Source organism: Manis javanica, chromosome 8 (assembly GCF_040802235.1).
Source record: "Manis javanica isolate MJ-LG chromosome 8, MJ_LKY, whole genome shotgun sequence".
Taxonomy (NCBI): Eukaryota; Metazoa; Chordata; class Mammalia; order Pholidota; family Manidae; genus Manis; species Manis javanica.
Genome location: NC_133163.1, coordinates 38,285,250 through 38,310,487, shown reverse-complemented (window position 1 = coordinate 38,310,487; position 25,238 = coordinate 38,285,250). Strand labels below are relative to the sequence as shown.

At 38.9% G+C, this 25,238-nt stretch overlaps 1 protein-coding gene and 1 long non-coding RNA gene across 2 annotated transcripts in view; both read left to right on the top strand.

Annotated features, from left to right (window-relative positions):
* The window catches only part of SYT16 (synaptotagmin 16), a 159,309-nt gene that overhangs the window by 49,544 nt on the left and 84,527 nt on the right, over positions 1-25,238 (top strand).
* Positions 8,241-23,382, top strand: LOC118970268 (uncharacterized). Its single transcript, XR_012133801.1, has 3 exons — positions 8,241-8,340; positions 19,784-19,856; positions 20,749-23,382. It is a non-coding gene; the product is annotated as an uncharacterized lncRNA (long non-coding RNA).

The following is a 25,238-nucleotide window of genomic DNA, read 5'->3' as shown; positions in this document are numbered from 1 at the left end:
GGCTCTGTTCTTGTGCCAGTACCAAATTGTCTTGATTACTGTGGCTTTGTAGTAGAGCTTGAAGTTGGGGAGTGAGATCCACCCGACTGTACTCTTCTTTCTCAGGATAGCTTTGGCTATTCGGGGTCTTTGGTGTTTCCATATGAATTCTTGAATTATTTGTTCCAGTTCATTGAAGAATGTTGCTGGTAATTTGATAAAGATTGCATCAAATCTGTATATTGCTTTGGGCAGGATGGTCACTTTGATGATATTAATTCTTCCTAGCCATGAGCATGTGATGAGTTACCATTTGTTAGTGTACTCTTTAATTTCTCTTAAGAGTGACTTGTAGTTTTCAGGGTATAGGTCTTTCACTTCTTTGGTTAGGTTTATTCCTAGGTATTTTATTCTTTTTGATGCAATGGTGAATGGAATTGTTCTCCTGATTTCTCTTTCTATTGGTTCATTGTTAGTGCATAGGAAAGCTGCAGATTTCTGTGTGTTAATTTGTATCCTGCAACTTTGCTGTATTCCAATATCAGTTCTAGTAGTTTTGGAGTGGAGTCTTTAGGGTTTTTTATGTACAATATCATGTCATCTGCAAATAGTGACAGTTTAACTTCTTCTTTACCAATCTGGATTCCTTGTATTTCTTTGTTTTGTCTAATTACCATGGCTAGGACCTCCAGTACTGTGTTAAATAACAGTGGGGAGAGTGGGCATCCCTGTCTAGTTCCCAATTCTGCCCTCTATTCCCATTTTGCTGAGAGTTTTTATCATGAATGGATGTTGAATTTTGTCAAATGCTTTTTCAGCATCTATGGAGATGATCATGTGGTTTTTGTCTTTCTTTTTGTTGATGTGGTGGATGATGTTGATGGATTTTCGAATGTTGTACCATCCTTGCATCCCTGGGATGAATCCCACTTGGTCATGGTGTATGATCCTTTTGATATGCTGTTGAATTCTGTTTGCTAATATTTTATTGAGTATTTTTGCATCTACATTCATCAGGGATATTGGTCTGTAAATTTCTTTTTTGGTGGGGTCTTTGCCTGGTTTTGGTATTAGGGTGATGTTGGCTTCATAGAATGAGTTTGGGAGTATTCTCTCCTCTTCTATTTTTTGGAAAACTTTAAGGAGAATGGCTATTATGTCTTCTCTGTGTGTCTGATAAAATTCTGAGGTAAATGCGTCCTGCCCGGGGGTTTTGTTCTTGGGTAGTTTTTTGATTACCGTTTCAATTTCTTTGCTCGTAATTGGTTTGTTTAACTTTTGTGTTTCTTCCTTGGTCAGTCTTCGGAGGTTGTATTTTTCTTGAAAGTTGTCCATTTCTTCTAGGTTTTCCAGCTTGTTGGCATATAGGTTTTCATAGTAGTCTTTAATAATTCTTTGTATTTCTGTGGAGTCTGTCATGATTTTTCCATTCTCATTTCTGATTATGTTGATTTGTGTTGATTCTCTTTTTCTCTTAATAAGTTTGGCTAGAGGCTTATTTATTTTGTTTATTTTCTCAAAGAACCAGCTCTTGGTTTTGTTGATTTTTGCTATTGTTTTATTCTTCTCAATTTTGTTTATTTCTTCTCTTATCTTTATTATGTCCCTCCTTCTGCTGACTTTAGGCCTCATTTGTTCTTCTTTTTCCAGTTTCGATAATTGTGATGTTAGACTACTCATTTGGGATTGTTCTTCCTTCTTCAAGTGTGCCTGGATTGCTATATACTTTCCCCTTAAGACTGCTTTCGCTGTGTCCCACAGAAGTTGGGGCTTAGTGTTGTTGTTGTCATTTGTTTCTATATATTCCTTGATCTCTATTTTGATTTGTTCATTGATCCATTGATTATTTAGTAGCATGTTGTTAAGCCTCCATGTGTTTGTGTGCCTTTTTGTTTTCTTTGTAGAATTTATTTCTACTTTTATACGTTTGTGGTCTGAGAAATTGGTTGGTAGAATTTCAGTATTTTGGAATTTACGGAGGCTCTTTTTGTGAGCTAGTATGTGGTCTATTCTGGAGAAAGTTCCATGTGCACTTGAGAAGAATGTATATCCTGTTGCTTTTGGATGTAGAGTTCTATAGATGTCTATTAGGTCCATCTGTTCTAGTCTGTTGTTCTGTGCCTGTGTGTCCTTACTTATTTTCTGCCCAGTGGATCTATCCTTTGGGGTGAGTGGTGTGTTGAAGTCTCCTAAAATGAATGCATTGCAGTCTATTTCCCTCTTTAGTTCTGTTAGTATTTGCTTCACATATGCTGGTGCTCCTGTATTGGGTGCATATATATTTAGAATGGTTATATCCTCTTGTTGGACTGAGCCCTTTATCATTATGTAGTGTCCTTCTTTATCTCTTGTTACTTTCTTTGTTTTGAAGTCTATTTTGTCTGATATTAGTACTGCAACCCCTGCTTTCTTCTTGATGTTGTTTGCCTGAAATACGTTTTTCTATCCCTTGACTTTTAGTTTGTGCATGTCTTTGGGTTTGAGGTGAGTTTCTTGTAAGCAGCATATAGATGGGTCTTGCTTTTTTTATCCATTCTATTACTCTATGTCTTTTGATTGGTGCATTAAGTCCATTTACATTTAGGGTGACTATTGAGAGAAATGTACTTATTGCCATTGCAGGCTTTAGATTCGTGGTTACCAAAGTTTCAAGGTTAGCCTCTTTAGTATTTTACTGCCTAACTTAGCTCGCTTATTGAGCTGTTATATACACTGTCTGGAGATTCTTTTCTTCTCTCCCTTCTTATTCCTCCTCCTCCTTTCTTCATATGTTGGGTGTTTTGTTCTGTTCTCTTTTTAGGAGTGCTCCCATCTAGAGCAGTCCCTGTAAGATGCCCTGTAGAGGTGGTTTATGGAAGCAAATTCCCTCTGCTTTTGCTTGTCTGGGAATTGTTTCATCCCCCCTTCATATTTAAATGATAGTCGTGCTGGATACAGTATCCTTGGTTGAAGTCCCTCTGTTTCATTGTATTAAATATATCATGCCATTCTCTTCTGGCCTGTAGGGTTTCAGTCGAGAAGTCTGATGATAGCCTGATGGGTTTTCCTTTATAAGGTGACCTTTTTCTCTCTAGCTGCCTTTAAAACTCTTTCCTTGTCCTTGATCCTTGCCATTTTAATTATTATGTGTCTTGGTGTTGTCCTCCTTGGATCCTTTCTGTTGGGGGTTCTGTGTAATTCCATGGTCTGTTCGATTATTTCCTCCCCCAGTTTGGGGAAGTTTTCAGCAATTATTTCTTCAGAGACAGTTTCTATTCCTTTACCTCTCTCTTCTTCTTCTGGTACCCCTATAATATGGATATTGTTCCTTTTGGATTGGTCACACAGTTCTCTTAGTATTGTTTCATTTCTGGAGATCCTTTTATCTCTCTCTATGTCAGCTTCTATACGTTCCTGTTCTCTGGTTTCTATTCCTTTAGTGGCCTCTTGCATCTTATCCATTGTGCTTATAAATCCTTCCAGGGTTTGTTTCACTTCTGTAATCTCCTTCCTGGTATCTGTGATCTCCCTCCGGACTTCATCCCATTGCTCTTGCATTTTTCTCTCCATCTCATCCCATTGCTCTTGCATTTTTCTCTGCATCTCTGTCAGCATGTTCATGATTGTTATTTTGAATTCTCTTTCTGGAAGACTGGTTAGGTCTGTCTCCTTCTCAGGTGTTGACTCTGTGGTCTTTGTCTGCCTGTAGTTTTACCTTTTCATGGTGATAGAGATAGTTTGCAGAGCTGGTACGAGTGACGGCTGGAAGAGCTTTCCTTCTTGTTGGTTTGTGGCCTTCCTCTCCCCCTTCGTGAGGCGCTGGGTTCTCGCAGGTGTGGATGTGGTCTGAATGTTGTCCTGTGTCCTCTGGTCTCTATTTTAGGAAGAGTTGTCTTTGTTATATTTTCATAGATATATGTGGTTTTGGGAGGAGATTTCCACTGCTCTACTCACACCGCCATCTTGGCTCTGCCTCCTCCTTTATGCTTTTTTTACTTGTCTTGTAATTTTTTATTGAAAATCAAACATCATATGTAGGGATAGTAAATAGTATTTCTATCTGGAAATAGATTATCTTTTCTAGTGCTGGGCCTTTGGTGTGATAAAGCCTTTAGTTGAGTCAATTTGGTCAGAATTTTATCTGCGTTTGAGTTTTATTGTTGTTACTGTTAATCTCAATGTAATATAGGCTTCAAAATTCTCTGTTCTTACATTGTGTTTAGGGTAGGGCTTGTTTGCTATAGAGCTGTCAAAATCTGCTCCATCTTTAGTTTTGAGTTTCTTCTTTTTGCCTGTGTCTCAGAGAGGGTCTCTCTCTTTAGGTTTTGTTCATTTCCCAGAAGGAACCTGCTGTTATTCATTACTTGATGTTTGGTGCTGTAGTGGGGTTGTGTTGGAAGTTTCTGTTTTTTACTGTTCTTAGAGCTGCCTGCCTTGGGCAGGTGCTGTGTTCCTGTGCCTTGGGGTTGGGGACTTCCCCTGTCCCTTCCTGAGAGGCAGGGGATCTCCAGTGGTCTGATCCCAGGATTTCTCTCTGCTCCTTTTCCAGAGGAGCAGGTTTTTATTCTGTTCTATATATCTACCTTGATGTGTCTTTACCCGTGCTCCAAGGGTGACAGAATTTGCTTTCTTTCCCCAAGTGGCTTGAAGCTTTTTTTAAGATTGAAGTATAGTTGATACACAATATTATATTGGTTTCAAGTGTACAATACAGTGGTTCAACAGTTACCCACATTATTAAATCCTCATTCCAATGAGTACAGTTACTATCTTTCAACATAGAAAGATGTTACAGAACTTTTGGCTATAGTCTCCATGCTACACTTACATTCCCATGACCAACTTATATTAGGATTGAGATTTTTGTGCCCCTTTATCCCCATCACCCTCCCTACCTACCCACCCCAAAATCTCCCCCATGGTAACCACCTAAGTGGTTCCTTCTTGGTTAATTGAGAAGGCCCTAACCCCAAGGCACAGGAACCCTAACGTAGGCAGCTCTAAGAATAGCAGAAAACAGAAGCTTCCAATATAACCCCACCACAGTAGCAAACAGCAAGTGATGAATAACAGCAGGTTCCTTCTAGGAAATGGACAAAAACCTGTGGTTCTAAGCCCATCCATATTGTTGCAAATGGCAGAATTTTATTCTTTTTATGGCTGAGTAATATTCCATTGTGTATGTGTTCCACATCTTCTTTATCCATTCATCTATTGGCGAACATTTCGGTTGATTCCATATCTTGGCTATTGTAAATAATGCATTGATAAGCATGGGGTGCATATATCTTTTTGAGCCAGAGATTCTGCTTTATTTGGGAGGTAAGTTCTTAGAAGTGGAATTACTGGGTCATTTGGTATTTCTATTTTAAGTTTTGGCTTAAGACTTTTGTTGCATAGTGGATATATAAAGAAGGATCTCACCGAGACTTTATCTCTCCTGTAACAGCTGCTCCTTCCCTCCTTCAGAACTGTACTATGAGAAAAGCTTTCTCCACTTCTGTCCTGCCTCAGTCTTTCTTGGAAGCACCAGGTGAGTTTTTTGGAGATGCGCTTCTAAGCAGGTTTCAATTTTCCTTGGATTTGTGGTTCCAGTGAGTTCTGTACTCTTGCGCTAGTCCACACTCAGCCTTTGGCAATTCCTTGTATATGCTAACCTAATTCTTTCTATCAGCTTGGGTAAATCCAGCATTTGTCCCTGGCAAGCAAATGCTTGGGTCCTTTCTCCCTTTAAAAGAGATTTCATTTTGCAACTTCTGAATTAGTTGATTGCTATGTGACCTCAGGTCTCCGATGAGTTTAAGAAAATGTGTCATTTTCACAATTTATCTTTATTTTGTTGTTATTGTTTAGAGAGTGGGAGCATTATTTCCGATTTTTCACATCTTATTTGGAAGTTGGGACTTAGAGTTTACACTATAGTCTAAAACTGAATTGGACATGCTCATTAATTGGGGTAGCATGTTTGGGCTGGGAAATAAGTATACAAATAAGATATTGGTTTTCCCTTAAGGAGTTCTGTAATGCTTAAGAGATAGATAATAAGTCCTATAAAAATAGTTTGTGGTAATTTCCAACAATTATGTACTTAGTAACTCTTGAGATGATCAGAAATGGTTCTACAGAGCAGATGATGTAGGGCTGAAAACTGTGAACATGAGTCAGAATTTAACAGGTGAATGGAGGAAGAAAGGCATTCTATTGGAGAAAATGACCTGAACACAGACGTATAGACAAAGCTGACATTTTCAGAGATGGATCATGGATCAGACCAGACTTAAACTGCAGTTGGGAAGGTTTTTGTTTTTGTGATAAGAATTTAGCTTTTATCCTGTAAGCAGTTGGGAATCTCAGAAGATCTTAATCCCAAGTGATACCAACAGAGCTCTGTTTTAAAGGATAACTCTAGCATCAGTTTGGAGGCCAAACTAGAGGGAGGAATATATGTTAGGGAGCTATTATAGTAGCTTGTAAGAAGATGCAGTGTGTAAAACAATATGAATATATGAAGAGAAATAGTTGTCATTATTTTGATGTTGCTTCCCCAAAAATGCATCTCCAAGTCTTTGACAGGGCTCTAACAGGGCAATTGGGCACACTGGCTCATTACTGAGGGGTGGAGGCAAAAGTCCATGTTTCTCTCTCAACCTCCTTTAATGCTGAGTTGGGATGGGAGTTTATCTCCCCATGTGGTCTCTACTAACACTGAGCTAAGAGCAGCCTCATTGCTATTGGATGGTGGTGAGAATTCTGTCTCCATTAGACTTCTTCTGACACTACCCATTACTTCCAATTGGGGAGGGGGTGGTGTCTAGACTCCCAATGTGGTCTCTACTACTGCAGGGGTGCAGGATGTTCATTGCTAGCCATCAAGGATGATATAGTCCTAGGTCCCTGCTCAGCCTCCCCTGGCACCCCTCCTACCCATGGTGGCACTGGGGTGTCTATTTTCAGCCTGGGGAGGATGTACATTTAGGCTCCCCACTCAGCCTTTGCTGGCATGGGAGAAACTGGGGAACACAGTTTTTTCTGTGCTGTTTGGCTGGAGTAGAACATTTGTTGCCTAGAAGCTTCCTGTTTTGTGAGGCTGCCCCTTCTCTGGTCTTTTGTGTAGAGGGAGCAGGCTTTTCTCGAGGCCTTTCGTTCTCTGTGCCCATAGGCATTTCTGGGTTACCAACTCCTTCTGCTTCAAGGCTAGGATAGATGAGGCTAAAGAACTTGGAGAACTTGCCCCCATGGTGTCCCTTAAGTCCCCTGTTCCCTACTGGTCTGTCTTCCTCTCTGCACCTCTGTCTTTGTTGCATATGCAGTGCCTAGGCTTTCGTTGTACTTAGGAAGAAGGATAGGGAAGAGGACATTTGGTCATCTTCTGGAAGTGAAAGTCTTCAAATTACTCCTTAATAGCCTTATGACCTTAAACCCCACCTACTTTACTCCATTTCACAGTGAAAATACAAGCAATAGAAAATGATAAAGGGTGGTATCTTTGTACAGGTAAATATGGGGGGCAAGTATTTCTCTATGATGAGAGGTCTTATATGATGGCCCTTCTCAGTTACTCAAACATTTATTGAATGCTGCCTGTACAAAGCACTGTGGGGAATGGACAAGTATATACAAGTATAAGGTGTGGGCCTCTCCTTCAGGTTATTGAAAAGCTTATTCCATTTGTTTACTGTGTTCCGGAAGATGCAAAAATGTTTTTAATGCCCTGGTGGCAGTAGGATTGGGGAATACAGCAGAGACCTAGAATGAGACAGTCCCATTTTTTCAATTTACTCATGACTTTGTGGATGGAGGAGCTTTACTAGTTGCCTCTAGGGAACTTCCATCTTTCTCTCTTTCCCTGACATGATATAGCTCACCAATTTATTTCAAATGCCTTATAGCCAATGAACACAAGCTCTTACTCCTCTTTTTTCTCAAAGTATTTAAATGCCCTGAGGACTCTGTGAAACTAGGACTGGACTCTCAGCTGTCTGAATGTTAAAACACTTGTTTTGTGTGATTTTACCTGCTGGTTAACAGGCTTAAATTATCCTCACAGGCTCATTTTTTCCTTTATATCAAGGTATGTCAGCTGCAGTACATGGGCTGTTTTGCAGTGTATTAAAGAGATGTGTTTGGAGATATGCTAGGAAAAGGCAGCATTTTAATCAATGATTTGTATGTACTTTTTAAAAAGCCTTGTCAAGCCTGCTTTTCCCATTTAACCTTGAATTCTTTTCATAACACTGTATCTTGATTTTATGTTTCTTAATGTGCCATATTTTCTCCACAATAGACTTTAAGCTAAATTGGCCCAAAACAAGAGGGATGCTGAATGCTTTTTGTAACCATGGAAACATTTCTGGGCACTTACTGAGGACCTGGTTGCCAATGGTAATGTAACAGAGAAAATAGATACACTTCATTTAGCAGTTGCCTATGATTAAGAGGCAGATAGACTCCTTATAGTGCCATCTCAAGATAAGATCTTTGGTTTAAAGACTGAAATCCAAAACACTAACTTCTCAGTTGAGAAGCAGTTATGACACTTTTGATATGTGATGGGACAGAGTTCTAATTGCATTTAAAAGTCATCTTTGTTTTCAGCTTTTTCACCTCATGCTTTTTTTTTTTGAGGCTGTTTTTTAACCACATGTATTTGTTCCCAAGAAATATGCTCACTATTTCCTGAAATAGCCTGCTAATGGAATTAATATGTTCCAAGTACATTGGCATATAGAACTTTAGAAACATTCTTTGGCTAGATGAAATGTATTTAAAAAATAGAACAGCAGGCTTTGAAATCATGGTGATATAATTTGATTTTTCAATCAGATAACTCTATGTGGCTAATATAACATGGAAGGGAAAATCCTACTGTGTTCCTAAGTTGCTGGTTGGTCTTGAGCTTTAATGGATTGAGGTATTTTGTTTTGTCAGTGTTTTGGGATTGCTTCTGGTGATTGAAACTAAATGGTACCAGGCAACATGATGCAGTTGCTTTATAAACCATACATGACTGACTCATTTCTTTTCTGTAGTATGCATTATTGCACATGAAGTGTTACCCCCTGCCTTTCCTATATTTGTAATACTGAAACTTCACTTCTTCAAGTGCTTTCTTGAAAGTAAACATATCCTTCATTAAATTTGACTTCATTTGTTAGTTCTTCATGACAGCATTTGCCATCACATTTCTTGGTTTTCCAGAACTGTCCATGAAAGAAAGGTGTAGTATTCTGCAAAAGCTTCAGAATTTGTTTTCTAAGAGCTTTATGAAGTTAATTTTCTTGATGTGTTGACTTGCATGTTTTAGAAAAACCAGGTATTAATGAACATGCTAGGAGCTGACATACAGTTTTCAGAGCCTTGACATATAAGGCAAGGAGATTTTACTGCTATTTTTTATTTATTTTGCAATTTTGTGTCATTTTTAAAGGAAATTTCAGGCATGTAACATTCTATATGGATAGAACTTAGAACATGTAACTTGTACAAGTGGTCAAACTGTGGATTCAATTTTTACCTTGATTTCTGGGTGTTATAAAAGAATGTCAAAACATTTTTAAGGACAGGTTTTAAAATGAGAAAATTAAGTCCATTTTCTATTTTCTCATTCTTGCCATCATTAGGAATGGGGTAGAGAAGTTTGAGAGGTAGTTATACTAAGAACAAGTTTAAATTCCATTTTTAACAATTCCCAGGGAACCAGAAATTTTTCTTTAATAATGGAATTACTTGATAATAAAACATCTCAGGGCTCTGTCTTACCCTGAGACTCAGACAGTAATAGAGCCAGGTGTACTTTTTTGTAATTATCTAGCCTAATGGGGAAGAAGCTGGACTCAGATAGGAAGCACAAATTTAATAAGACCTTTTTTCATTTACTATCTTGTTTCTTCTTGCAGAGGGAAATTCTTACCTGTGTGTTTGTGTGTTATTTATTTATCTTTTTAAATACCATAGAGGTATTATCCTCTTCTCTTCTTTCCCTCTTCTGTTCTCCTTTCTTTGGTAGAACCCCTTCCCCCAGTATCTTTCTGATAGATAAATACCCCTGAGGAGGGTCTTGTTTCTATAAAAGTCTTATAATGGAAATTTTCCGAGATGTGATTTTGAGTTCCTCTTTCCTTTGAGCTCCTGTAAATTATGCTCAGGGGTGGTCTAGGCCATTGCTAGTAAAGTTTTTAGCACCCTTTACATTACCTAGTTTTTAAATTTATGAAACATTTCAAAAACAGAAAAATATAGCATTATGTAACAAATACCCACAAATCCAACACTTAACTTTGCCAAATCTTACTGTTTTCTATATTCAATTCAGATTTATTACAAAGAAGCCATCTAGGAACAATAGCATCAGAGTCCCCTGAGAATCCATCTGTTCTAGGTTCCCACTAGAAATAAAATAAATTTAAACTTGGGGTTATGATTCCCAATGTGTTTTTATTGTTTTGCTCCAAATATTTGTATCTATATAATAACATATAATTTTGAATGTTTCAAAAGTTTATACAAATGATATGCTATTGAACGTACTATTCTGCAACTTGTTTTTGCTTCCCACTCAATGTTATGCTTTTGAGTTATTCAGGTACGTGTAGATCTGGTTTACTTTAACTGCTATATAATAGCCTACTATATTAATTAACATACCATTTATCCATTCTAATGATCAACTAATTTGTCTCCAAATTTTCGCTATTACAGACAATTCTGCAATGTAAATATATCTCTGAGCACATTTACTAGAGCTTATTTACATGGTGTGTATCAAAGAGACAGTCCTGTTTTGAGTCCCTTTCTTTAGATCATTTCTTCCTGGATTGAGGTCCCTTGAACAGATTCCCTTGCCCTGTCCCACTTTTTCTTGCAGTGGTTGGAATTGGTTCCTTTTCTTTGTTACCAAGAGAGTCATAACCAGTAGTGTATTCAAGGCATTAAAAGAACCTAAGAATTGTCTGTGGTCTCCATAGCAAATTTAAACAATGAGTAAGAACATAAGGGCAGTGATGCCAAATTTTAGGGGGGTTACAGGCTCCTTTGAAACTTCCATGAAAGTTATAAACCTACTTATTCAGAAAACACATACATGAAATGTCAAAAAAATTTTATAAAGAATATCATGGGCTAATGGACCCCCCTGAAGTTCATCTATAGTACTCTAGATTAAAATCTACAAATAAGAGAGAGCAAATAATAATACAGTCAGGAGTCAACCATCATACCATGTCACTTGACATGGCTCTTCTCCTAAGAAAATAAAATTGAGGAAATGCATTAGGATCTGTGATGGTTAAACTGTTATCTCTACTCAAATCCCTTTCTGCCATATCTGGCTTTGGATGTTGGGGCTAGAATTCTGCAAACTACAAGTCTCCTTTGCTGGGGCATACTCATGTTGCCAAAAGGGGCAGTAGAGGAATATTAGAAGATGGGAGGAAGAGAGAAAGCACTTAATTTTTCCTGTTTTTACTCTCTGTTCCTGTTATTGGCACCTCAGCCCAGCCCTTCACACTATTTGTTTGTCACTGCTTTCTAGTCTCTAACTTCTTTCAACATTCCAGAACCAGCCTCATTGCACCCGCTCAGAGGCGACAGCATTAGTCAGGCAGTTTCCCCTTCACAGATGGCTGAGCCCAAACTCTGCAGAGCTCCTCTTCTGAGACCCTGAACTACACAGCAACAAGGTGCTGCTCGCTCTTTAGATATCTGAGCCTCATATCTGCAGGGTCTCGCCTCTGAGCTTCTAGTTTCTAATAATTAGACTTCTTCTGTTTGCTTCTCCAGCTGGAGGGGAGGAAACTGCTTCCTATGGTTACAATCTCTGGGATCTTTCTGTGTTCTCCTTTCTGTTCACTTAATACCCAATACCTATGGAACCAATTCTTTATATTAAACACTCTATTTTGAAATGCTTCTTGTGGTTTGTTTTCCTGACTGTATCTTGACCAATATAGTAATTAAAGTGTGCAAGCAGTTGTATAGATTTTGAAGTAGTTTATATTAATTGTGCAGGAGTTAGAATCTATAGGTAAACTGAGACTTTCTGGAGGTGATAGGTAACTGATAAAATGGACATCTAAGTCTTACCTTTATCTGGTAGCTACCAGGCAAACAAACATATGTCAGGTGATAGGTACCATGTAGGAAAATAAGACAGGGTAAGGGGGTAAAAATAGAGCAAGTGGTATTTCATATTAGGTGGTACTATATTTTATATAGAATGTCCTGTATTTTATATAGGCACTCCTATATTTTAATGTAGAATGACCTCTCTGAGAAGTGAAATAGAAGCCTGAAAGGAAGTGAGGGAGTGAGTTATGCACAAATGTGAATGAAAAGCACTGCCATCAAAGGGACAAGTAAGTGGACAAGCCATGAGGTGGGATGAGGAGTGTCTATGGCAGATTGATTGTAAGATGTGGCTTTGTCCACAGTTATCCACATCTGGTCATCAGTAATATTGCCCAGTTGTTACTCTGGAACTTTTGCTGTTCTTGGAATTTTCTGATGTTTTGTAAATCTTTCGCTTAAGGACATCAGGTATGGGATTATCACAGGAGACATTCTTGTTTAAGACAAGACTTAAGAACTTTTGTATCATTTCAAAAATTCATCTCTTTGGGGGATTAAAAGCTATTATGCAGTTGAAACTTGCAGCATTATCTTCTTAAAATGTAATATCAGAGCCTACTTCAAAAACAAAGTAAGAACATTACGCTTTTCTGGGACTATCTAGTTCTTGTTTGATCCTGTAAAAAGCGCCACTGCTAAACTTTTGTATGTGAAGTTCTAAAAGTGTTCTCCTGCATTAAGACCATAATGACAAGCAGTTATATTTACTTGAATTTGTATTTGATCAGTTTGTGCATGAACCATTGTTTCTTACCCTTGATGCTTCCTTCCCTCTTAGCCATAAAGTGGCATTGAGGCAATATTGCTGATGTCCCAGAAGCCATGCTATTTATACAACTGAACTAAACTCAAGTTATATTGGGAATTTCTCAATTTATTATAAGCAAAGAGAAAAAGGATGTAAGCTCAAGTAATTGACAAATATGGGAATAAATCTGGTTTCTTGGGAGTTTTATCTGGGAGTTATTGTCTTTGGGACCTGGTTTCTCTCCCTTCACCTACAGTCATTTACCTCTGCTTCCATCTAGGATAGCTCCATTCTCTGGCTCCTTGTGTAGTGAAACAGTTGCCAGAAGCTCCAGGTTTATATTCTCTTAGATTATAATCCAGTATAGAGAGAAATGCTGCTTTCTGACACCTAAAAATACAAAGAAAGAAAGAAACAAACAAACACAACTTGGCTTTTTTTTTGTTGGCAAACCTTAGCAATCACCAAAATTGGAAAATGTGATGCTCTGATTGGCCGGGCCTAAGTCACACATCACTCCTGGAGCTGGTGTAGAAAGAAATCAGAAATGCAGTCTGAGTGGAGGAAAGGTGGTTTGCCAGAAGAAAATCAGGATTCCAGAAGTTGAAAATTTTTCAGGTGGAAAATATCAGTTGTCAGGTGGAAAAAAACCCAGCTCTGTAAGAGGAGTCAGTGCCCTTCATGAATATTGCCACTGCCTTTACACTGCACACTGATTTTAAGTCTGTTCCAGTGATGAGCCTAGATTCCTTGTGTCACCACATATGCGACATGTCAGCACAGGTGCCAGGAACACCTGCTTCTCAGTACTTAGGAATGTACATCTGCTGTGCATCAAGAAAATCAATTTTTCATTTGATCCTTCCAATTTACATCATGGCTCCTTTCTTGGATGTTAGAAAATGTCTCTAACTCACCTTTTAAGATGGGCGGAACTGCGCAATTAACTATATGTGATCTGTATTGGTTATCTATTGCTGCATTAACAACTTACCAGGACCTCAGTGGCTTAAAATAACACACATTTATTATTTCAGTTTCTGTGGGTTAGGAATGCCAGCACAGGTTAGCTGGGTCCTGTGCTCAGGATACAACAAGGCTTCAATCAAAGTATCAGCTGGGATGCATTCTCATTTGGGGTTGGACTGGAGTAAAATCCATCCCAAGCTTTCTCAGGTCATTGGAAGAATTGATATCCTTGCAGATGTAGGACTGAGAGCCCCAGCTTCATGTTGGCTGTTAGGTGGAATTGACTTAGAGGCTGCCTGTGGTTCCTAGAGGCCACCCCCAGTTCCTTGCCTCCTGAGCTTTCCCAATGTGGTTGATCACTACATTAAGGAAGCAAGGAGAGCCTTCTGGCTAAAGAATCTTATGTAATGTAATCATGGGCATGACATTCTGTGACCTTCATCATACTCCACTGGTTAGAAGCACATCACAAGTCTCATCCATACCGAAGGGGAGGGGATCCCACAAGGGTGTGAACACTGGGAGGTCAAGGTGGGGGTGGGCATGACCACCTTAGAATCTACCTACACAGGATCCTATATTGGCCATTTGAATAAAGTAATTACAAGAATGGTAGGAGTTACATACCTGCCTTCACATGAGTTATTTGCTTTTGTGGATTTTTTTAAATGAGGAAATTATACTTTTGTCTTAAAAGGCAACTGCTCTTTTCTCTTGTTTGCTCTGCAAATGGTTCATTCAGGAATTTTTCATAAAATGATTTTGGTTAGAAGCTAAAACTATAGAGCTGAGTCAATTTCAAAATGGTAAAGAGTGTAAAGGAAATGCAGACTTCATGGGAAAACTCTTCCCTGGCACATGCCCTTTCCTGGGAAATGACCAAGAGACCTTGCCAAGAATCCTTACTGATTTTGTAGATCAGGTGAAGAACTTTTTGATTGCTGATATCAGGAATAATAAATGCAACAGTGATAGGTATTCAAAAAAGGTGTAACCTTAACTATGTACTAGATATTTTATATCATTATATTATTTAATAATAATTTATGGGTATGTCTGTGGATAGGTGAGTAGATTATTCCTATTTTTAAAGAAAGACAAGAGTGTTAGGGAGATTATGTGATTTCTTCAGTGTCCCTAGCTGGTAAAGAAGCTGGGATTCCAAACCACATGTGTATGACTTTAAACATTGAGGTGCTTTCCTCATATAGTCACTCTCCCAAAGTGGGCTGAAGTGTTCCCACTTCCATCCCACACTCTGCTACAAGGAGTCCAATAGCATTTATTGGCAACAAATTTCTGGGCATTGTATCTTCTGACAATGGGCTTAAACAGCCCTAAGTTGGTTAAGGAATTAATGGGAAAATAGCCTGTATTTTCAGTCTCTATTTCCCTAGCTCCAGATTGCTTCTTTACTCATCGCAGTTTGGCTTCTGGTCTACTACTCCAACACACATACTTAATCAGCACACCCACCCCCCATTTTACTTGACTTATTCTGGCAGTGTACATTGTTGAATATTCCTCCCTTGACACTCATTCCTCACATGGGTTCTGGACCCCACTTGCTCCTGGTTTTCTCCCTGCCACATCTAGTCACTGCTTTTCATTCACCTTCCTCGGCCTATTCCTTAAATATTGGCTTCCTCTTACACACTTCTCCATGACTTCCACTTGACATCTGCATCTCTAGTCTGGACCTCTCTCTTGAGCTTGTATATCTAACTGCCTTCACTTGGATGGTATCATATATCTTAAATTCAATGTGTTTAACAACATAACCGATCATCTTACTTTCTTATCCCACTTATGGAAAGCTAGTCATCAAAGTATGATAGAAGTCTTCCCAGTTCCTTACCCTCATGTCTCCCTTCCCTCATCTATTTGTTTTTCAATATGCACCAAATCCTACTATTCTGTCTCTGCAGTTTCTCTTGTATTAGTTCAACTCCTGTCTCTATGCCCTTTACCTTAATTAAGATATATATTCTCTTCTACTTGGTCTATTTCAATAATGTCCTAATTGGTCTCTCTTTTTCTACGTTCTTTCCATCTCTCTTATCCATTCTCCAGGTTCCCCACTGTGTTTATTCTAAACTCTGCCTCAGGTTTCATACCTTCTCATACAAAAAGCTTTTTGGGATGACTTATTTCCTTGGAAAGATGTATAGCCTTCAAAGATTTGGGCTGCTTTCCAGCATCTGGAAAAACTGAGCTCATTTCACATCTAAACATTTGGTTTCTTCTCCCTACTCTTGTGCTTGCCTAGTGAAAACTGCTCATCTTTCAAAGGTTGTCTCAAGTATCATTTTTTTTCTGGGAAGTTCTCTTAGTCTGTTCTGGCTGCCATAACAAAGTACTATAAACTGGGCTGCTTAAACAACAAACATTTATTTCTCACAGTTCTGGAAGTGTGAAGTCCAAGGTAAGGCACCAGCAGATCTGATGTCTGGTAAGAGGCCACTTCGTGGTTCATTAGGGCCATCTTCTTGCTGTGTCCTCACATGGTGGAAAGAGCAAGGGAGTTCTCTGGGACCTCTTTTTTAAGGGCACTAATCCCATTCTGAGGGCACTACCCTCCTGAGATAATCACCTCCCAAACACTGAGAATTTTGAAGTGAATTTTGACAAGCATTCTGTTCACAGCAGAAGCTTCCCTATTTTCCTTCTCCAGCTTCTGCCACATTCCCACACTCCTCCTCCCTGCCTCCTCTCTACTACCCTTTTCTGGCAGTTAGCTGCTTACTCTTCTCTGTTGCAGTAGTACATTGCATTTCTCAATAATATAGACTTTATACTGTGTGTAACTAAAAACAAAGTACTCACTCATCCATAGGCTCTTTGATGGCAGGGATTGTTGCTTTTTTAAAAGTCTTTACATTGCTAGCATTTAGCACACATTATTTTCATGAATGAAAGAAGTTAATGACTTAATGAAAATGAACATAAACCTAATCTTAGCTGTCACCATGATATCTCATTACCTTCAGGAAAATGATCAGCCTGTAAATATGCTGCAAATAACCATAGATTACAGATTGTTGGAAGAATCTAGTCAATGGGACTCTCCATGTTTAAAACTTTTCACCATGCATTGAGAGATATAAGCAAAAAGACAGTATATTCACACTTGCCTTGACCATCTCCATCTAGCATTAATAAGGACCTAAAAGACAAATGGAAATGAATTGTGACTGTTCACCGTGTTAGCCTTCACTTGTAGCTGTTAGTTGTTTCTCTGAGATGTAAGCCAAGATGCATATATCTTGCCTCTGTAACTGAAATAGGGAGTTCCAGTTGTATAGGTGAAGGGACTGGGACATCATCTTTTGGAGCTGTTGTGTATGGGATCATCTCAGACACCTTGGCAGTAGTAAAGCCATTACAGTGTAGAGCCAATTGATATGTCCTGGCAGCATCTCCTGAGCATGCTCCAGAGACAAAAGATCAAGAGAGCAGTAACTCTTCTTTGGCACTCCAGCTATGGAAAATGAAGTCATGATATTTCAATTTTCAGTGGCACAGCTCCAAGTCACTTTCATAAGAGGTGTCTCCTTGTCAAAAGATGTTTAGCTAAGATAGGGGAGATGTTATATATACCAGGGAGGTACTATTCAGTGTTAGTGCAGAAGAATAATTATCTGCTGGTTGCAACTTTGAAATCTTTCAATTGAATATTTTGAGTCTTTGAAACATTTCCATTACATTTTTGGCTTTTTGTTATGGCACTGATTATAATGGAATTCTTGTTAAACAATAAGAATTTGACCCCCCAACATATATTTCTGAAACTGCTATGATTTTGTCTATTTGAACTTTGTATCATTCTTTCTGATGTACATGCTTGAGCTCTGCTGCTAGACTGCAGACTCCTTCGAACAGGGACAATGTGTTAATCATCTCTGTAGCCTGTCACCACTGTATTTAGCACTGTGACTTGCATATGCTAGATTCACAATAAATGTCCCACAATTAACTTAGTGGGAGTATTAAATTTTGCTGAGGTTGTGGCATAGCTTTTTCAGGCAAAATGGAAGACTGAGGGACATGAATTCTTGGTGGCCTGCTTTGTATTCAGGAATTCTTTTAACATGAGGATTTTAAAAGAAAATTTGTAGATAACTGATATTCATCAAATACCTATTTTATTAATAGTTCTTTAAAGATCCAAAGGTTACACTGTTAGTGGGGTATTATAAATGCTTCCTCTTACTTGACTGGCCAGCTTCTCTTTGTCTTGTTTGTTTGTTTGGTCTTCCCTGACTTCTAAATGTTGTTATGATCCAGGTCTGAGCCTTTGGACTTGTCTCTCTTCCTGATTGCCTCAAATCTCAAGGGTTTTCAATAACAGCCCTATGCTAATGAGTCTAGTTTGCTCTTGAACCATCCAGATGCTTGTTTGCAACTCTACTTGGCTATCTAATGGACATCTCAAATCTAGTATGTCCAAATCTGAATTTCTGATCTCCTTTCAAAATCTTGCACTTCCCATAATCTTGCCTATCTCTAAATAGCAACTTCATCCTTCCAGTTTCTCAGGCCAGAAATCTTGGAGTCATCCTTCACACCTCTCCCTTTTTTTCCCACATAAAATCCATCCGCAAATCCTGTTGCCTCTACCATAAAAATATATCTAGAATTAGACTGTTTCTTCATACCATCATTGCTACTGGGGTTATTTGAGCAACCATTAGCTTTCCCCTGGGTTAATGAACATACCTCCAAACTGATCTCTCTATGTTCTGCCTTCCTCTCACATGGTCTGTTTTCAGCACAGGCTCAGTGTGTGCTCCTTTTAAAACTTAGGGTGTGCCATTCCTTTGCTGTCAATAGTCTCCATCTCATTTAGAGTACAAGCCAGAGCCCTTTCGGGGGTTACAAGGCCCTCAGCAGTCCGGCCCCATGCCGCCTCTCTGACCTCATTCCGTTGTTTTCTCTTGTTCACTCTGCTTCAGCAACTCTGGCCTCTCAGCCCTTGTCAAACACCACCTGTGCTGCTGCATCGTCCATCTGGGCTTTGCCGCCAGCTGCCTCACCTGCCTGTGAGCACCTCCTCCAGATCCAGCGGCTTTTGCTCCCTTACTCCTTCAGGTCTTTACTCTGATGGCCCTTCTCAGAGGCCTTTCTGATCGCATGAATGTAAGCTGCCCATCCCCTTTCTATGCTATTCCTTTTTCTCTACAGCATTTTTCACACTTTGACCCACTTTACCTATCTATCTCCTCAAGTACAGGCACTTCCATCCATTTCTTTCACTGGTGTATCCACTGCATGAGGAAGTGCTTGCCTTCTGGTGGTAAGAAATAAATATTTGTTGGATAAATGAATGAATACATTTTCTTTTTGTATTTGGCATCCCCTGTTTTTAAAGAACTTATTCTGGCGGCATTCACAAGCTGAGCTGGAGGATTTGCCATGTGGTGCTTTTAGGTTTGTAATAAGAAGAATGATAAGCTATTGATTTGTAAAGGCTATACTTTTCTGCACTTCTCACAATGTATTAGAAAGAAGTCAGCTAAAACTTTCACAGGAAAAATAGCATTGTGGGAATACAAAGACTTTATTTTGAAGCTTGGATTTTAACAGATGATCAGCAGAATTAGGATCTTATTTTTTAAAAGAATCTGGAATGTGGAAGAAAACATACAAATGAAGATACTTTATACCTGTTTCCTCATGGAACATACCAGTTCCATTTTCTGACTCAACACAGTGAGCCTTATATGTATGAAGACTCCAATCTTTGCAGTCATCTGGGTTCAAATATCAACACTGCTATTTCCTTGCTCAAGGACAAATTGCTTAACCTCATGAAGACTTTCTTTTCTCTTCTATAGCATGGGGATAGCAAAATCTAGTCAAATGTGAGAGCCTATGCAAACCAGGCCCAGAGTTAGACATGTAACAAATACATTTTCTTTTTCTCAAATATTCCTATTCTCTCTCTCTTTTTTTCTCTTTATGGTCTTTTGCAAATTGAAGATTGGCCTAGAATCAGAGGAGATGTTCCAGGCTTCCAAGTGCTTGTTTCCTGTGATCCATTTGCAAACACACAGTGAGTCCTCTCTTTCTAGCTGGGTGTGTAATCAGGCAATAGCTGGAGCAGAATCTAAGTCATGGGAAGCTCCCTCTCTCTCTGTGCCGAGTGTGCCAAGTGGAGGGGGCATGGGTCTCTTCTCTGGGCCCCTAATGAAGCTGAGCTGCCTTCTGCATCATTTAGAAGTGCTGACCCGGCACCCTGTTCTAAATGGTGCCTTCATCATAATCCCATCTAAGACTATTATTGCTGTGTTTGAAACCTTGGAGATAGGCTGCAGTGGGAATTAGTGAAGGAAATTCTTTTTTTAATAATGAAATCCTTTCACTCTCCCTCTTCCCCCAACTTATTAGAGATACACCTGGATTAGCAAAGGCAGTTGATTTTATCTGGGTCATTTCATAAATCACATTTAATGGCTCCTAAAGAAATTGGGCTGACAACATTGGAGTTCTTGTGTTGAATTCTCAAGATTTCTTTATTTTGTGATTCCTTATTTTAGCAGGTTGGAATAAAGACTGTAAGACCTTTAAAACCCTCACTGATTTAATTTTCTTGAAAAGGTTTTTATTTTCTCCCTTCTTAGCAGATAGGTACAAATCAATTAACATATGACCTCACTCAAGTTTACTCAGGGTTTATACAATTTTTTCTCTATCACCTTACTTCTTTTTTAGAATAGCCACAACCCTAGCACTGCTCTCTTTTAAAAAAAAAATTCTTTATTGTTGTATACATCTTTGGAGTGTTCCTAAAGTTACCTGTAAATTCACAAAGGAAATGTTGAGTTGAATTTAGAGGGTTCAATTTTTAAATTTTTCACATTTTCCAAGGAAAAGGGGTGGCAGGAGGTAATGGAAACTTTCCTTAATCTCCCAGAAACCTGTGTTTTTACTTCCCCCTCCACAAGGTGTCTTCACCAACCAGCATCCCTGGCTCTCAGCAGAAACCACGGGACCCAGGCCTCGCTGGCAGTGGGGTCTGTCCAGCCAACGCATCTTTGTTCAAGCATGCAGTCTCAATGAAACAACTAAATTCCCAGTGGACACCACGAACCCCTCAGGATTGAGGTGGACATCACTAAGTGAACTGGGAATCTGGTTCTGACAGGTTCAGTGGCGAGCATGGCCACCACACTGATTAGGGAACCTGGTGTCCCCAGCGCTAGTGTGCACAGCTTGCGCCCCTTGGCAGGGACTGCCGGCCAAGAAATTCACATGGACACAAACACGTTGGTCTTCGCTGGAAAACTCAAACCCTGAATTCTCAGGGAGCAGGGGGTTTTAGAAAAAGAAAAGTTGTCAAGGTTCACACTCGTGAGAGGTGACATTTTATTCTTTCTTGGAGTGTGAACTGTTTGTAATGTTTAAAAATGTGTCTACCCAAAGTCCGTGTAGGTGCCCTTCCTGTGGTTGTATTCATTGTCGGAGGCTTTTTTCCTCAATCCATCCCCTACTAAGAATTCACCTTGTATCATAGCTATTAAGCTTTTGTGATGTTTTGTCACTATAAATGACCAATATAGTATCAGTTGGTCATTTCTTGGAAGGTGATTGTCCCATTGTTTTTATGTTCAGAATCACTGCAGGAGGCAAGAATGAAATCCGAATCAATTTTATGTACAGTCCCATTTTCTAAGGTATAATCTAAAGTGCCAAGATGCCATGGTGAAATGAGTAAGAAAAATCTGGATTTGAATCCTGGTCCATTTATTTCCTGTGTGAACCCTGGGCTAATTACTTGGAGACCCTGGGCATCACTTTTCCCATCTCACATCCTGATTGTGAGTGTGTAGTGTGTGCTGCATGGAAAGCATTTATGGTGGTGCCTGCTGTTTGGCATGTTCTCAGTGAACATGAGCCATATGAAATTCTGTCAGCTGAACATTCAGCTACACTTTCTTTTAGCTTTTTTTGCCCATGGGAATGGGAAGGGTTGGAGGGAAGGATGTTTTACATTTAACTTTTTAATCTCTTAGGAGTTTATTTTGATATATGGTATGAGGTGAAGTTCTAACTTGGAGGTTTTTCCGATGGGCCAAAATTTTCAAAGTGCCATTTGTTGAGCAATTCTTCCCATTGCTTTTTGTAAAGCTGTAGAGGTTCCTTTATCATTGATCACACTCTTCTGTCTGTCTGTCAGCCTCAGGGATGTCTTATGTAATCCATGAGCTGTCGGTCAGTTCTTGTTCTAGTACTTGTCGTGGTTGTCTGTCTTCCTTTACTCTTTTATTGAGATAGAACTTAGATCCAGTGAAGTGCAGGAGTCTTAAGCATACAGCTTCAAGGATGTTGATGTTCTCAGACTTGTAATTACTACCCACATCAACTGAGAGACCCCCAGATGGCTCCCTCATGCCTGCTCCCTAAGGTGACCACTGTTCTAAATTCTGTCACCAGAGCTTAAGGAAATTTCTATTCCTAGTTCATTTAGGAATAGAACAGGAGATAAATTTTGTTATATATGGTTATTCTGTACCTATTGACATAAGTGTAAGAGTTTTTCCTCCTCTATTCTGTTCATGGGTAGATTAAATTGGTTGATTTTCAAATATTAAATGAACTTAGCATTTTTGAAATAAATCCTACCTGCTCATGATGTGTTATTCTTTTTTACAAATCAAGGGATTTGAATTTCAAATATCTTGGTTATGGTCTTTACATCTTTGTTCATTAAAGATATTGGCCTGTCATTTTTCTTTCTTGTAATATCCTTTTCAGATTTTAGTATCTAGGTTACGCTTGCCCCATCACATGAGTTAATCAATGTTTACCTCATTTTTTATTCTCTTATTTAACTTTGGTGTTATTTCTTCTTGTAAAGTTGAACAGATTTCACCAGTGAAGCCATCTGGGGCTAGAGGTTTCTCTGTGAAAAGAAATGAAATAATTAGTTAAAATTTTTTAATACATACGGGACCTTTCAGATTTTATTCTTCTCAGACCTTTTCTAATGTATAACCTGTTTCCTTAAAAACACTGCTTTTGCTGCTTTTCACAAGTTTAACATGTTGTATTTTCATTATAAAGTAAGCTCAACATATTTCCTAATTTGTTCCAAGTATCTTTCTGGTTATCTTTCTTTTATTGATTTCTAGTTTAACTGCCTTATGGTAAGAAAATATACTCTTGTGATTTCAATTGTGTGAAATTTGAAATTTGTGATATTTTCTTTATGGCATAATATATTGTCCATTTCAGTATGTGTGTGTGTATAATATGTATATATTCTCAATACTAGGCTAATTTGATTAATCATACTCAATTTTTATATTATCTGATTTATTTTCAGTTTGTTAGAGAAAGAAATATTAAAATATTGAAATATGGTCAAAGATTTTTCCTATTTTCCTTTATATAATTTGAAGTTATGTTATAGAGGGTTGTTACATCTTCCTATTCAATTGACTATTACTCATTATGAAATATCCTTATTTTGAATACTTCTGCCTTCCTGTTTACTCTGATATTAATATAAATACATTACATTGATTTTGGTTACTATTTGCATGATAGGTCTTTTTTCTTGCCAGTTTTATCAAACTTAAAATGGGTTTCTTATAAATAGATATAGTTGGGTTTTCTTTACTTTTATCCAGTGTGACAATATTTATATTTTAAGTGGAGTATTTGGTACACTTACATTTATTGTAGTTACTGATGTAATTGGGCTTAAAGCATCTTAATTTGTTTTCTGTACTCATCCTGTCTGTTCTTTGTTCCATTATTTCTTTTCTTGCCTTTTGGAGTAATCAGATACTTGTATTAGTCTGTTTTTTCTATTGTTTACTTTTTAGTTATATTTTTATTCTGTAGATGGTTGCCCAGGAGATCATAATATTCACTGTTGAATTTTTAAAGTCTACTCTAAAATAGTACTTTTATTACTTCCTGAATAATTCAAAAACTTTTTAACAATTTGATTTCTTGTACCCACCTCTGCACTTTTGTTTCTGTTATCATACATTTTACTTCTAAAAATATTTTGAATCCTCAAGGACTTATAATTAATTTTTGTTTTTTATTAAGGTATAATTTATCACTTCATGTATAGAGTAAGGACCTTAAAACAGTATATTCTTAATTCCTCCTTCCCACCCTTTGTCATCATATATTTTATTTTAATATATGCTCTATATACCCAATATACTGCTGTTATTTTTGCTTAGATAGTTGTCTTCTGGAAAAGTTAGAAATAGGAAAATGAATTTTTAAATTTACCTTCATTTATCTAATTTCCAGTACTCTTTATTTCTTTATGTAGATTCAAATTTCTGTCTGTTGTCGCGACCCTTCAGGGACCGAAGCAACACGCCCAAGGTCTTGATTCTTCCCTAGGCTTTATTGTCTAATCTCTCGCAGCGGTTACAGCAGTTGTCGGGAAGCTCCTCTCCCTCCCAGCGGGCTCCCTTATATTCAGTCACCCAACCAATCTGGGACAGTATCATGCGTGACCTTTAAGCGGATAGGTGTCACGCGCCACTCTAAGCGGACAGCACGAGCTGTGCACGGGTATGGAAGTCTGCTGGGCCAATCCCCAACAGGAAAGAGGGGAAAGGGTGGTGAGCAGGAAATGGGCGCCATCTTCTCCAGCTGGTGACGAGGCTAAAATACCAGGTCTTAGAACTACCACTGGGCAAGGGAGCTGCGGTGGATCAGCCCCGGGACCGAGCCCTGGCCAGGGGCCCAGCCCTCACATCTCCCCCTTCTTTGTTTGATATAATGCGTGGCCTTTGGATCATGCCTGTCTTAGGTTGCCCAGAGTCTGCAGCATTCTTACCCATCCTCAGGCGGCAGACAGCTCTGGTCTGTGCCCTGTCTTAGGTTGATACGCGCAGCTCCAGATCTTACCTGTCTCTGGCTACTGATCCAACATCTGAAGCCATATATTTGGGGAGACGCCTTCTTCCAGGGCAGCCATTGCTTGCAACAGCACTCGTCTATCCTGTAATTTCTGCCGCCGCACAGAGCAAATTGCCCTGCCCAGGAGCAGCAGTCCAGCGATCACAATCACACCCATAACTCCCACCCCGGACCAAGTCTTTACAGCATGAAACACTGTCATAGACATGGAGATAACATTAACAGTGTTAGAGCTAACATTCATGATTTCTAATCTTAGCTGTGCGGTAAGCTCCTCGAGTTCGCTAGACCAGTTTGTGTTCAGCAAGTGTCCCAGCTGTCGGGCAGCCCGAGAGAATGGAATGCTGGAAACACACAGTCCAGTGTAGGAACTGACACAGCCCAAATGCCATGTCTGACCAAGCAAATCCAGTTGTTCCTGGAGAAGGTCCACGTGCTGGTTCACCAAGACTATACCGTTCTTCAAGTGTGTATTAATAAGGTTTTGCTGCGTCAGCGCAGAAGCTGTATCTTGCGACTGGCTGTACAAAGTCTCTGC